The sequence below is a fragment of the Tenrec ecaudatus genome, chromosome 6 (assembly GCF_050624435.1).
Source record: "Tenrec ecaudatus isolate mTenEca1 chromosome 6, mTenEca1.hap1, whole genome shotgun sequence".
In the NCBI taxonomy this organism is placed as follows: domain Eukaryota; kingdom Metazoa; phylum Chordata; class Mammalia; order Afrosoricida; family Tenrecidae; genus Tenrec; species Tenrec ecaudatus.
Genome location: NC_134535.1, coordinates 73,398,660 through 73,414,400, shown reverse-complemented (window position 1 = coordinate 73,414,400; position 15,741 = coordinate 73,398,660). Strand labels below are relative to the sequence as shown.

The following is a 15,741-nucleotide window of genomic DNA, read 5'->3' as shown; positions in this document are numbered from 1 at the left end:
AGGATGTACATTGGTACAGAGAGCAACTGGAAACACAGGGAATCCAGGACAGATGACTCTTTCAGGACCAGTGGTGAGAGTGGTGATGCCTGGAGGTTGGAGGGAATGTGGGGTAGAAAGGGGGAACTGATTACAGGAATCTACGTATAGCTTCCTCCCTGGGGGAGGGACAGCTGAGAAGAGGGCGGGGGGAGGTGTCAGACAGTGTAATATATGACAAAATAATAATAATATATGAATGATGAAGGGTTCATGAAGTAGGGGGAGTGCGGAGGGAGGGAGAAAATGAGCAGCAGATATTAAGGGCTCAAGTAGAAGGCAAATGTTTTGAGAATGATGATGGCAACAAATGTACATATGCGCATGACAAAATGGATATATGTATGGATTGTGATAAGAATTGTACGAGTCCCCAATAAAAGGATTAAAAAACAAACCCAACATTCACTCTAGCAGGGACCTAGCGGAGGGGCCATTTTATTCCCATGGTGCCATTTGGGGCTTGTCCAATAGCAGTGTTAACTACTGAACTGACTTCACCGGGATGTCGGCAAAGGAGAGCAGGAGAATGCTGCTACCGCCAAAACGGGGGGACTCAGGCCGGCCGAAGCAGCAGCAGCAGCTCTGGTGCCGTTTGAGAGGAACCATGAAAGGCTGGCCTCGCTCTCCGCTTAATCCATAATGTGACGGACCTGCAACCCTGGTGGTTTTGTGAAACAAGAATCAGCAGAATTTTGCAGCTTTAATAGAATGTATAAGCAACTAAAAGTTCCCGGGAAGCCTTCACTTCATTACCTCAGCAGGCACAGCCTGACCTTGTGGCTGCTCTTTGTGAAAAACCCTTTTATGTTTTTCCACATAAGTGGAATTAGCATTCCTCCCTCTGCGGCTTGAACCCTCGGTAGATGAATGCTTTGGTAGTTTGCAAGTAGTTTTTCAATGTCACATTTCTATAACAGTGTTATGGAACAAAACTAATTGTCATCTGTATTGGAGGCAATTCTATTCACAGCAAGATAAATTGGATTTCTAAACTGTGATTTCCATTGTGTTACCTCTGTGGATCATGAAAGTTAACCTGATGCGCACAGCAGCCAGGCTACTTATTGATACAGCGAAGTCCAGCTTTCTGCTGAATCCATCATCTCTCTGCTCCCAAGGGGAGGACAGAAGCACAAGGGAGGCATGATTGTAGATTGCCTCTAATGGAAGGGGTTAATGAGGATATAGTATCTTAAATAACACCACGAACATCCAAAGAATAGAAGAAAATGATTCATGTCTTAAGAGAGCTAGACATCACGGTAAATTATCCAATTTGTCACTGTGTAGTCAGGACAAAGCTTCTTACTTCTTTTTTCCCCCCTGTTCTTTCTCCCTTTTGCTTTTTTAGTGCCGTGCTTGAAATATATGCAGACACATAACTATTCCGAATGCAAACTACTGTTCATAAAATATTTCCATTTTGCAGTTTTTAAATTTGCACGCTGCTAAACTTCTGATTAATTGGACAGTGCCTTGGGTGACATGTTCCCTATATATGGAGAAAAGATTGGCTAAGTGAATAAGTAGGATAAGCATATTAGGAGAAACAAGGTGGAAAGTTTGAATGTTCACAAGTTTGTAATTAAAAGGCAAACTCAGGTCAGTGCAACTTAAGGGTGTGAACCTGCACTCTAATCTTGCCTCCACCACCAGCATGGTAGTCGGCAAGTTCTTAACTTTCCTGCGCCTATGTTTCCTTCTCTGCAAGATCGAGATCATAATACTATATACTTCATAGCAGATTAATAAGACATTTAGCGTCACCAAAGAACACACTTAGTTCCTGTCACACAACAAATACTCCACAGTGCAAACGATGGTTAATATCCAGAAGCATCAATTTTTAAAAGGAAATCGGGACGACATAATCACCAAAACAAAACACAGTGCCATCGAGTCAGTGAGACAAACCGGAACTGCTGCCTATGGTTTCCAAGACTGTAACCTTTATGGGAGCAGAAAGCCTACCTTTCTTCGGTGGAGAGGCTGGTGGGTTCGCACTGCTGACCTTTAGACCAGGAGTCTAGTGCATAATCTATTAGGCCACCTGGATTCCCTAAACTAATCACCGTTTTATCTTGTTAGTCACTCCAGCAGATTGCCTTGGCATCTCCGGTAAGCAGCATTGTATACCTATTAAACTACTAAGTATCTGAATGGAGGGAAAATGCATTTCTTAAAAAAAGGAAACCTCTAATTCAAATAGTTTTCTTTACAATTATTTTATATCAGTGGTATTTTCTATATTCAAAATAAACCCTGGTGGCCCAACCAACACCCGAGCCTCATTCTGTTGAACCCAGTCAAACCCAGGACTGTGTAGAATTTAGAAAAATATCATCTCCTGCAATGGTGCCACTGCAAGGACATTGCGAAATGTCTATGTTTTTGGCATGGGTATTGATGTATATCAGAAATAATATTTATGTTTAGTTTGTGTGTGAGTCTGGGTAGGCCAGAGGAACAAAGTCATGGACACACACATGTGTATAAGAACAATTGAACATTGAGATAACATCCCAGCCCAGTCCAGATTATGTCCATAAGTCCACTATTAGCTCATATGTCCGATACCAATCTATAAAGTCCTCTTCAGATTCAGGAAACACATGTAATGATGTCAAATGTAGAAGATCACAGGCCAATGGGTGAAAAGTCTTTGGATCCAGTGTCATTGGAAACATCTCAGAGCTGGCAGGGGTGTCTGCATTCGGGTGGGTCCATGTGTCTTGTCAGCTGCTATGTCTCCCAGGGTGTGAGGACAGAGTCTCCCATCTCCAAAGAGGAAATACCGGATTTCCCAGATTTGTCAGGAGAAGGCCATGCCCACAAAGAAGCCTCATTGGCTATTATCTGATTCACAGACTAGACTCCACCCCTTCACTCATAATCATCTCAAATCGACAATTATATAACCACCACAGTTTGTTAACTGCTAAAAAGGGAGACATTAAATTAGTCTGTTTTAGAAAGAGATACAATAAAAGAATTATAAAAAGTAACATTTAATTATTTTACTTGAATTAAGGGATGTTCACAATTAAACAAAATGTGGTTTGCACAAGCTGTCAATCAAAGCCACTGTATCCATATTTTGTGTCAATGTAAAACTGCAACATGATTCATCTTAACATTTAAATGTTTATCTCCATAACTAAAGTATGGGTTTCTTGGGCTTTGGATTGTACAATATTCTAGAAATGTATCTAGAAAATCTGAATGCATAATAAACACTTATTAACCTGAATAAATTTGAAAGAGTCCATAGCACAGCACTAGACTTATGGAAATCATTCATATTTTTAAATGAATAATTCAAAGCTTTAATGAACCATGAAAGTTTTCTAGGGCTCTGTCTTGTAGGTCGTAGTCAAGATGAAGAAAGAAACATGCCATATAGAATAGATATTACCCCCAAAGTAACACACACACACACACACACACACACACGTGCGCGCACGCACGCTTGAAACCATTTTAACAATTAACATTCAAAGGTAATAGAAAATTCAACTACAGAAAAAAAGAGCAAACTACCTTGGATCAGAACCCACCATTTAGAATATTTTTAACAGTTGTAGAGACAGGAACCGTCATTTGCCTGTCAGTTTGTCACACTATGGTGGCTTGTGTGTTACTGTGATGCTGGAAGCTATGTCACTGATATTTCAAACGAAAGCAGGGTCACTTGAGGTGAACTGGATTTGGCAGAGCTTCCAGACTAAGAACAGTCTACAAAGGAAGAATAGGCCACAGATGGTGCCCGGCTAGAATTCGGCCAGCATTCAAACAAACAGCTGTCTAAGAGAGGAGTCAACTGAGCCCACATGGAAGAAGTATACCATCCAAAGATGTCTATAACAAAATCCAAATAAGATGAAGGGAAATGTATCAGAGCTTAAATTGCAAACACCCAATTTGTGGAAGGCCTTGGAGGACAGTGGGAGCCCCAAACTTATCTGCAGAGAACCTAGTCATATTAAACCTCTGGCAGATTCCCTCTAGCTATAGGCAAGAGTCTTTGACAGCTTTAATATCAGACCTAGAACATTGAAAACTTGATTATGTTGGATTGAACTTGATACGTGGTCAGTTGACTTCTCTCTTGACCCAACCTGGAATTTTTCTAGGTGCAAGTATTCCTTGCTAGTTCTGTGATAAAAATTTCTTTCCTGGATTTTTAAATATTTACAGTAGTCTTTTCTTTATTACTCACTATTTGTATTTTATCTTTATATTAACCTTACCACCTTATTTATTTATCTATTTATTTATTGTTTCTATTGGGGTTCTCTGTGAAGCACAGAGGAGTAGATGCATAGAGATAATAATTGACTGAATGGTTTATAGGGAATGTGGGGGTGGGAGATAGGGAGGGTAAGGGGCTTGGGGAGCAAACAATGAATGTGGGAAGGGGGAGGGAGCATTAGAACTGGTGTGGTTATGCATATATAACTCGTTTTAGGAGATGGAAGTGTATTATATATGAATCAAGAAACCAAGAGAAAAGGAAAAAGAAAGAAAGAAAAGAAAGAAACCAAACTTGACAATGGTTGCTGTGATAGTCCAGGTAGACTAGAGAAACAAATCCAGGGAGACTTATCTGTGTGTAAGAAAGAGCTTTACACACAGGAGCAATTGAATCCTGAGAAAACATCCCAGCCCAGTCCAGATCAAGTCCGTAACTCTGATATTAGCCCGTATGTCCAGTTCCGGTCTATAATTTCCTCTTCAGTCTCATGCTGCATGTGCAATGACACCAAATGCAGGAAGATCACAGGTCAGTGGGTGGAAAGTCTTGTGGATCCCGTGGCATTAGAAGCATATCAACGCTGGTGTGGGTCTCCATGTGGCTCCTCTAGCTCTATGTGTCTGGTCATCAGGAATACCATGCAGAGAGTCTGTCTTTATCTGGTCTCGTATTTACCTCTGCTGCGTGTCCAAATGAAGTCATCAAGCTGTGACCCGATTGACAGGCTAGATTCCACCTCTTCACAAGTTGACATCAGATTATGTAGCTACCATAGTTACCACAGCTGAAATGGAAAAAGTTGTTGCCTAGGGAGCATTGAGTTTATGTCAATGGTGGTATAATAAACTGGAAGAATATATCAATAATGGTCGTACAATTTGAAGAGCATAATCGATGAGACCGAATTATATAAGTAGAAGTTGTGAGATTGGAGAATGTTCTGTTTTGTATATTTTTTTGTCAAAATTAGAAATAATAATTACACAAATAGCAATGACTAAGGGGAGGAATAAAATGTTCTAGAATATGGTGACAATTGCACAACTCTTCTTGATAGGATTAAATCATTGAATTGTGTGACATGTGAATGATGTGCTAATAAAACTTAGAACAAAACAAAAGAGGCCATCCACTTCTGAGGAATTAGCCACTCAAAAATCTTATGAAAGGCAGTGAAATCTGTTAGATAGAATGCAGGAAAATGAGGCTCTCAGATGTGAAGGCACTCAAAAGGTGAATGAGGAAGACCTTCCATCTCACAGTAGAGAGGACCACAGTGAAGTGGATGGAGTCAATAAAGCTTTTGGGAGGAAAGCCTTCGGCATCTTCACTTGCTGACGGGGCACAACTCAAAATGAGAAGAAACAGCCGCAAAAATCTACTAATAATGGCAACTTGGAGTGTATGATGTATGAATCTAGGAAAGTTGGAAATGGTAAAAATGAAATGGGATGCATAAAAACTGATGCTGTAGGCAGTAGTGAGCTGAACTGGACTGGTATTGGTCATTTCGAATCAGAAAATGATGTGGTGTTCTATGCTGGGCATGATACACCAAGAGGAATTCCATTGTACTCATCATCATAAAGGACACTTCAAAAGCTATTTTGAAATACAATGCTATCTTCAGCAGGATATTGTCTATCTGACTACAAAGAACTCCAATCAATATAATTATTATTCTAATTTATTCACCAACCACTAAAGAAAGTGATGCAGATTGAAAAATTCTATCCATAGCTTCAGTTTGAAATTGTTCAAATGCAATCAAATGATGGATCAAACTCAACAGTTGGCCAGTTGACCACCCGATAGATGTGACCTGAATCTGTTCTGGGTGCAAATAGCTCTTACTGGTTCCATGACAGAAATTTCTTCTCTGGCTTTTTGAATGTTGATGGGGGTCTTTTCCTTCTTACACATCATTTGTATTTTTGCCTATATAGTAACTATCATGTGTTTAACCTTACCACCGTAGTGTGATTTTTAAAATTATTGTTTTCTGTTGCTTCTCTCAGCTGTGAAGCACAGGAAGAGTGGATGAATAATGATAATAATTGATGCAAGAAGACATAGGAAAAACAGGGGTGGAAGATAGTGATGGAAAGGGAGTATCAGAAGTAAATAATGAAGGCAGGAAGTGGGGAGGGAGCATTGTGATTGCACAACTTATTTTAAAGGTGATCTAACCAAGGGGGCGAGGGACCTCTGCAATTGATGTGGTGATGTTGGTACAATTCTCCTGGATATGACTGAATTGTTGAATTGTATGGTATGTGAATCATGTGCCAATAAAACTGATAAAATATGCTCTCAAGATGCAATGATAATTATACCTCAATAAATCAGTGAAATGCAAGATTTAGAAACAAAGAGGAAGGAATAATATTTTGAAATTATGATCTTGGTGATATAAACAAATACAATATTGAGTATATCCTACTCAAATTCAGAGAAAATCCCAAGAATGATTTGACACATAGAACAATAATGATAAAGAAGACATGATGAGCTATGGAAAGATATCAAGAACATCATTCATGAAGAAAGAAAAAAGCCATTAAAAATAGGAAAGAAAGAAAAGATGAAAGTACATGTCAGAAGAGGCTCTGAAACTTGCTCTGAATCATAGAGTAGTTAAGACATATGGAAGAAATTATGAAGTCAAAGAACTGACCTGAAATTTTCAAAGGGGACCCAAGAAGAAAAAGTAACATTTAAAAAGACAAAGTAAATTGGTGACTGTACATGTGGACTTCTCCAGGTGGAATACACAGAAATCAAGTTGATTATATTTGTGGGAAGAGATGAGAGAAGCTCACTTTGAGCAACTAAAACCAGGCCAGGGGCTTACAGTGAACCAGAACATCAATTGATCCTATATTAACTTAGCTTGAAAGTGAAGGAAATTAAGAGCCAAAATATGACGTTGAGTATATCCTGACTGAATTTTGAGAACATCTCAAGTACAGATTTGTTTCATTAAACACTAATAACAAGACCTGATGAGGTGGGATGTTATCAAGAACATTATACATGGCTACAGAGCCCCGGAGTCAGAGCCGGTTCTTGTTCCATCTAAGCGGTCGCCCGTCGCCTCGTTCTCTTCCAACATGACAGATGCCGCTGTGTCCTTCGCCAAGGACTTCTTGGCAGGTGGAGTGGCCGCGGCCATCTCCAAGACGGTGGTAGCGCCCATCGAACGGGTCAAGCTGCTGATGCAGGTGCAGCACGCCAGCAAGCAAATCACCGCAGATAAGCAGTACAAGGGCATCGTCGACTGCGTGGTTCATGTCCCCAAGGAGCAGGGAGTCCTGTCTTTCTGGCATGGTAACCTGGCCAATGTCATCCGATACTTCCCCACCCAGGCTCTCAACTTTGCCTTCAAAGATAAATAAAAGCAGATCTTCCTGGGTGGTGTGGACAAGAGGACCCAGTTCTGGCGCTACTTTGCAGGGAAACTGGCATCGGGCGGTGCCGCGGGGGCCACATCTTTGTGCTTTGTGTACCCTCTTGATTTTGCCCGTACCCGTCTAGCAGCTGATGTGGGCAAAGCCGGCGCCAAACGGGAGTTCAAAGGCCTCGGTGACTGCTTGGTTAAAATCACCAAGTCTGATGGGATTAGGGGCCTGTACCAGGGCTTCAACGTGTCTGTGCAGGGAATGATCATCTATCGGGCTGCCGACTTCGGCATCTATGACACCGCAAAGGGAAGGCTTCCGGATCCCAAGAACACCACATCTTCGTCAGCTGGATGATTGCACAGTCCGTCACAGCCGTGGCTGGGTTGACTTCCTACCCATTGGACACCGTTCGTTGCCGAATGAGGATGCAGTCGGGGCGCAAAGGAACTGATATCATGGACACCGGCACGCTGGACTGCTGGAGGAAGATCGCTCGGGATGAAGGGAGCAAAGCGTTCTTCAAGGGCGCCTTGTCCAATGTGCTCAGAGGCATGGGTGGTGCCTTTGTGCTGGTCTTGTACGATGAAATCAAGAAGTACACATAAGTTATTTCCTGGTGGGTTTCCCCCGTGAATGGGCATGTTGTATTATGTAACATATCTCAAGCATTCTTGGCAGACGGTTGGCTGTCTAGGTCAATGGCAACTACCTACTGGTTGAAAACGGGAAGCAATAATATTCATCCGACCAGTTTTCTCTTAAAGCCATTTCCACGATGATCATGATGATGATGGGACTCAATTCTATTTTTTATTTCAGTCACTCCTAATAAATAAACAAATTTGAAGAAATAAAAAGTATCTGAAACACAGAAAAAAAACATTATACATGAAAAAAGCAAAATGTATTTAAAAGACAGGAAGAAAGACAAAATAATCAAAGGGGATATGAGAACAGACTGTGGAACTTGCTTTTAATCATAGAGTAGCTAAGAAATATGGAAGAAAACATAAAGTCAAAGAACGCAACAGAAAATTTCAAAGGGCAGCTCAAAAAGAAAAAGTAGAATGTTGTACTGAAATGTTCTAAGATGTGGAGCTGGAAAACAAAATACAAAGAACGCAGTCAGCATATCCTAAACAAAAAGAAATTAAAGTCAAGCCTTGAGTTGTAATACTGAGAGATTATAAAGGCGAACTATTGAATGATGCAGGAAGCATCAAAAGAAAATGGAAAGAATACACAGAGTCACTGTCCCTAAAAGAGCTACTCAATATTCAACCATTTCAAGAGTTAGCACATGAGCAAGAACCAATGCTATTGAAGGAAGAAATCTAAACTGCACTGAAAGCATTAGCCAAAGACAAGGGGAAAGGAAGTGGGTATTAACAAATCCAGGGACAAGGGAACAACAAGTGACCAAAAATCAATTGATAATGAGGAGGGTATAGGAGGTCTGGTAGGGCTTGATCAAGGGCAATGTAACCAAGAGGAATTACTGAAACCCAAAAGAAGGCTGAATATGATAGTGGGACAAGAGGAAAGTAAAATGAAATAGAGGAAAGAACTAGGAGGCAAAGGGTATTTATAGAGATCTAAATATAGACATGTACATATGTAAATATATATGACAATGGGGAAATAGATCTATGTACGTATATTTATAGGGTTAGTATTAAGGAAGCAGATGGATGGACATTGGGCAAGCAGCCATCTAGCTGAGAAGCAGCAAAGGCCACATGGAAGAAGCACACCAGCCTGTGTGATCATGAGGTGGCGATGGGATCAGGTATCAGGCATCAAAGATCTAGAGCAAAAAAATCATAATATAAATGAGGGGGAAAGTGTGGAGTGGAAGCCCAAAGCCTATTTGTAGGCAATTGGACATCCCCTTACAGAAAGGTTGTGGGGAAAAGTTGAGCCAGTCAGGGTGCAGTGTAGCACCGATGAAACATACAGCTTTCCTCTAGTTCTTTAATGCTCCCCCCTCCCCACTATCATGACCCTAATTCTACCTTAAAAATCTGGCTAGACCAAAGCATGTACATACATGGGTACAGATAAGAGCTGGAAATACAGGGAATAAAGGACAGGTAAACTCTCCTCAGGACCAATAGTGAGAGTAGTCATATCAGGAAGATAAGGGGAAGGTGGCAGGTGGGGGAAGGGAGAACCGTCACAATGACCTACCTATATCCCCCTCACAGGGGGATGGGCAGCAGACAAGGGGTAAAGGGAGACATTGGACAGTGCAAGACATTAAAAAATAATAATTATAAAGGGTTCATGAAAGAGGGAGGGAAGGGAAAAAATGAGGAGCTGATACCAAAAGCTCAAGTAGAAAGAAAATGCTTTGAAAATGATGATGGCAACATATGTACAAATGTGCTTGACACAATGGGTGGATGTATGGATTGTTATATGAGTTGTACTAGCCCCAATAAAATGATTTATATATATGAAAACAAGAATACCAGAAAGATGTTTCCTTGATTATGCAAAGGCATTTGACTACTTGGATCATAACAAACAATGAATAACCTGGAGATGAATGGGAATCCAGAACACTTTATTATGCTTATGTGGAGCCTGCACATGGATCAAGAGGCAGTTGTGTGAACAGAAAAAGGGAATACCATATGGTTTAACATCTTTCCAGATTTCTAGTGTGTGTCAAGGTTGTATCCTCTCACCATACTTATTCAATCTGTATGCTGAGCAAATAGACAGAGAAACTGGATTACATGAGGAACTTAGCATCAGGATTGGGGCAGGACGTATTAAGGTTTATTAACGTTCTTCTCTACCCAGTTGACACCAAACTTGCTTGCTGAAAGTGAGGAGGAATTGAAGCACTTGCTGATGAAGACTAAAGATTGCCATCTTCAGCATGTATTACAACTTAATATAAAGAAGATCAAAATTCTCTCAACTGGACCAGTAGGTAACATCATGATAAACTGAGAAAAGATTTACGTCAAGGATTTTGTGTTGCTTAGACCCACTATCAATGCTCATGAAAGCAGCAGTCAAGAGATCATGTGACACACTGCATTAGGTAAATGTGCTGTAAAATACCTTTTTAAAGTGTTGAAAAGCAAGGATGTTACTTTGAAGACTAAAGTGCATCTGACTCAAGCCATGGTATGTAGGCATATAAAAGTTGGCCATTGAATAAAGAGACCAAAGAAGAATTAATGACTTGAATTATGGTGCTGGTGGAAAATATTGTTAAGTACCATGGACTGCCAAAAGGACCAACAAATCTGTCTTGGAAGAAGTACAGCCAGAGTGCTCCCTAGAGGCAAGGATGGCAAGATTTCATCTGATGTACTTTGGAGATGCTGCCAGGAGAGACTAGTTCTTGGAGAATGACTGGACACTCGGTAAAGGCAAAGGGCTGTGAACAATGTGAAAGCCTTGGGCACGATGGGCTGACACAGTGACTGCAGCAATCAGCTCAAGCAGAACAAGGCAGTGTTTCTCTCTGTTGTACATGGGTTTGCTATGAGTTGGAGTTGATTTGATGGCACCCAGCAACAACAACAACAAAGGCATTTGACCATGTGAATCATAACAAACTACAAATAGCATTGAAAATAATGAAAATTCCAAAAGCATAATTGTGCTTGCCTAGAATCTGTGTATGGATTAAGAGGCAGCTTTTAAAAACAGAATAGGGAAATAATTTATGGTTTAAAAACAATAAAATAATTTATGTGTCAAGGTTATATCCTTTCACTACCTTTTCCCAGTTAATATGCTGAGCATATAATATGAAAAGCCAGATTATATAAAGAAGAGAGGGCATCAGGATTGGAGGGAAGCTTATTAAAAAAGTTGTGATATGTATGTGCCATGATCTTGCTTGCTCAAAGCAAGGATTTGAAGCACTTGCTGATGAAGGTCAAGGATTTCAACCTTTAATATGGTTTACAACTCAATGTAAAGCAGATAGGAATTCTCACAACTCGACCAACAGACAACCTGATAAATAGATAAAGAATAGGAGTGATAAATAATTATATTTTACTTAGCTCCACAATCAGCGCTTGTGGCAGCACCAGTCAAGAAATTGAGTAATATGTTTTACTTTCTAAAGCTGCTGGACAAGAAAGGCCTCTTTCGTTTTGAAGAGCAAAGGTGTGGCCTTGGGGACTAGCCATTGCATTTTCAATAACACCATGTGCATGTGAAAGTTGGACAGAGAATAAGGAAGAAAAGAAAATCAGTGCACTTGAGCTGTGGCGCTAGTGAAGAATATTAGAAGTATTCTGGACTGCCAAAAGAACAAACAAACTTTGGGCATGTTATCGGGAGAGAAAGCCCCTGGAAAAGGCCATTGTGTTGATAAAGTGGAAAGGCAGGGGAACAAAGGAATATGCTCAACAAGATGAAATGACGCAGGGACTGCAAGAGCAAGTTCAAATGTAACAATTGTGAGAATGGCGAATGACATGATCTTCTTTCTGCTATTGTTTTCCTGATTTCCTTTTCTGTTTTTTTTTGCTGCTATTTTCCTGCTTTCTCCTGCTTATTTTGTTGTTCTTATTGCTTTTGTTTTTGATATTGATTTTTAATTTTTTTCTCTTTATTGACCATTTATTTTGTTTTCCTCTCTTGGGTTTTTCTCCCTTGTTCCATGTGATTGGAAGCAGCAACTATTCCCAGATACCCCAAACACACCGATAACCCCCAGCCACACTTACTGGGTAAAGGGTAGCACCCACTCCTGTATCACCTGATCATTGATTGGTAGCCCCAAATGCCAGTCATACCTGCTCTCTACTGTGCTATACAAATGACAAATAGAGAACTGTCCATGCACTCACACCTCTAACATCCACCAGTAGGCAGGCGGTGAGTGGTTACAGTCTCATCAGCATACAATTATCAGTTAAATACAAAGACAGCAAAATAATGTCTTAGAAATGACAGACAATTTCAGTTTTCACAAAGAAACTAAATAGAGTGACTCAAACACATGAAAAATATTCAATTCCAGAAAACCTTTCCAATAAAGAAAATTGGCTGGAGCTACCTGATAAGGAATTCGCAAGAATGGGATGTAGACTCCTTTAACAGATTGAGACAAAGATAAATGAAACTTAGAGAACAAAGAACATTTTTTAGAAGAATTCACAAAAACACTACCAAAGAAAAATGAGAAATTCTACAAAAACAGTAAATAGAAACCCAGGAGATTTAAATAAAGATGTCCTAAATAGATAATGCATTGAAAGAGCGAAGGAGTTGAGTTGCATCAATGTAATGTTGAATTAGTGAGCTTGAAGATAAATTTCTCAATACAAATCTACTGAAAGACCAATTTAAAAGAGACAAAAACAGCCAAAGAAATTCTAAAAATTGTGTGGGATATCATCAAGAGGAATAACTTACATGTGATCAGAATTTCAGATCAGGAAGGAAAGAAAACAAAATAAAATAGAGAAAATTGTTGAAGAATGGTTTGGAGAAACCTTCTCTAACATCATGAAATATGAGACAATCAAGAAAATCACCATGACACATCATAATCAAACTTTCCACAATCAAAGGCAAGGAAAGAGTCTTGAGAGAAGCTCAATAAAAATAAAGCTTGACAAAAGATAGCCAATAAGAAGGACTCATTTCTCAGCAGAAACCATGAAACCAAGAAGGCAATGGGATGACACATATAAAATACTGAAGAAAAAATGTCAATAAGAACCATGTACTCAGTAATATTGTCCCAGTAAAGATATAATACTGAAGTTGAAACATTTCCAGATACATTGAAATAGAAAGAATTTGTAAAAACCAGACCGCCTTTACAAAAATTACTGAAGGGAGTTCTTTGAACAGAGAACCTAGAAAACTAAACAACAACCTGAGTTTAACATACATGACAACACACAGAAATCAATCTAGATATCCAAATATCTAAGTATTCAAAATAAAACAAACCCAAAAGACTGAAAATAGAGGACCAGAGATATCAATTTTTAATGATAACAATTACAACATGAAAAGAAGAAATAGCATAGTTACGGAACTTTCAAGTGGAGAAGTAAAGTATGTTGAAAGCTAGAACCAACTGTTTTAAACTTGGGGAGAAATGGAGAAAATATAGGGTAACCTCAATGAAAACTAATAAATCTCATCAAGAGAAAAGAGGACAATAATAAAAATCCAGAAAAAAATTACAACAGCAATGAAGAAAATTACAAGCGAAAACACAGAACTAAACAATGCAATCAACCACCTGATCTCATAGACATATGCAGAACACTCTACTCAACAATAGCAATATAAAGAAATATACATCAAGAAATCAGCTCACAGAGTTGTAGACACGGGTAAGACCAGTCTGGTTCAAACCTAAGCATTAAACTGGAGGTCTTTTCTGACTTGAGTAGATTCCAGTGTGGACAAACTGAGAAGCAGGAGACAAAGCGGAAAGATTTTGGCTGGTAGATACTATGGTAATAATTTCTTTTAGAAGAATTAATACCAGACTAGTTCCAAGGAGCTGGAAATTATTGATCTCCCAAATGCCCAACACTTCCGAGATGCAATTCAGCTCCACTTTTACCCACTTCTCCTTGAGTATAGTCCCTTATGACCCTGGGTTTTGCAATACCCCGCAAAATTGTATGAGAGTTTGAAGAAATGCCTCATGTGGTGGTGGGTGCTATTTAGTCCAAAACCCCAAGGTCAGGTAGAGGTGGACCAGATGCAGGCCCAGAACCAGAAGCCAAAAATATCCAAAAGTCATTCCAGGTCTTCTGGCTTCTACCAAAGCTCAGTCAGGAATTGGATATCTGGCTTTCCGGGTGCGGTAATGATGATGGGATTGTATGTCTGCATCATCACATATCCAAGGAAAGCAGATGGTGTGTGGCCTGCTTCAAACCCGATTATAAGGTGGGATCTTTAAGGTGTCATTAAGGAAACAAAGCACTTGGCCCTACCCACACTCTTTACTAATGTGTGTTAATAGGGATAGGTTAAACCACCCTATTCCTGTGTGTCTTATATACTTCATCTAACAAGCTTCGGACATGTTGTCAGGAGAGAACAGTCCCTGGAGAAAATAAAATGTTTGGTAAATTAGAGGGACAGTCAAAACGAGGAAGGTCCTCCAGGAGATGGACTGGCACAGTGGCTGCAACAATGGGCTCAGGCATAAGAACAATTGGGAGGATGATACAGGACTAAATCGTGTTTCTCTCTGTTGTACATAAGGTCACTATGGGAGCCCAAGGTCGCTGTGGGTCAAAACCAATGCTTCTCCAAATGGGACTGTTGCCATAAGCATATAGAGTCCAGAATTATATCCTACAAGGAACGATGACTGGAAGGGCCAAATTAATTGATCATGACTCAGATAAAAATCTTCACCCATTATACATTAAAAAGTTAAAAAATAAATAAATAGGCTTCTCTGGGAATTTTTCACATAGGTTAGGATATTTCGATATTAAAAATAGCCCAAAGAGATGCCATCTATACACCTTGTAAGGGCTCCAACTACGGTCACTTCCACTGAGGCATATTGTTAAAATAAAACATTAAAAAGCCATCAAAAGGAGTTCATATTTCAAATGAGATCACACGTACCCACACAGGAGGGACGTATGTGCTGCATTGAGACGTGTCAAGCTTGTGAAGGAAAGTAAGCCAGACCCAGAGGAAGAAAGTCTTGTTTCCCAAGGCTGATCAAAGTTAGAGTAACCAAACCACCTTGCCTCTGCCGAGAATATTTTTCCCACAGCAACTAAAAATGCTAGATAGGATGTTGAAAACATCTCTTTTTAAACACATGAATGGGCTCACTAAGAAGAAGAATGTTCAAAGTTCAAAACTTAAGGGAAAAACATGGTGACAGAACACAAAAGAAGATTCTTCATTCTGAGCTCATTTGTTCAGAAGGAAACAGCCCTGGAACGTAATTTTCTGCCTTTATAAGGTCAAAAGGACAAGTCAAAAGACCTAAGTCCATCTAAAGCGAAAGTCTAGTATATGACCACCCCTTCCCTCCGTAAAGATGAAATCACA

The 15,741-nt window shown here is 39.8% G+C and overlaps 1 pseudogene; it reads left to right on the top strand.

Annotated features, from left to right (window-relative positions):
• Nucleotides 1–7,353: 7,353 nt before the first annotated feature.
• LOC142450857 (ADP/ATP translocase 2 pseudogene) lies at nt 7,354–8,309 on the top strand (annotated as a pseudogene).
• The last annotated feature ends 7,432 nt before the right edge of the window (nt 8,310–15,741 follow it).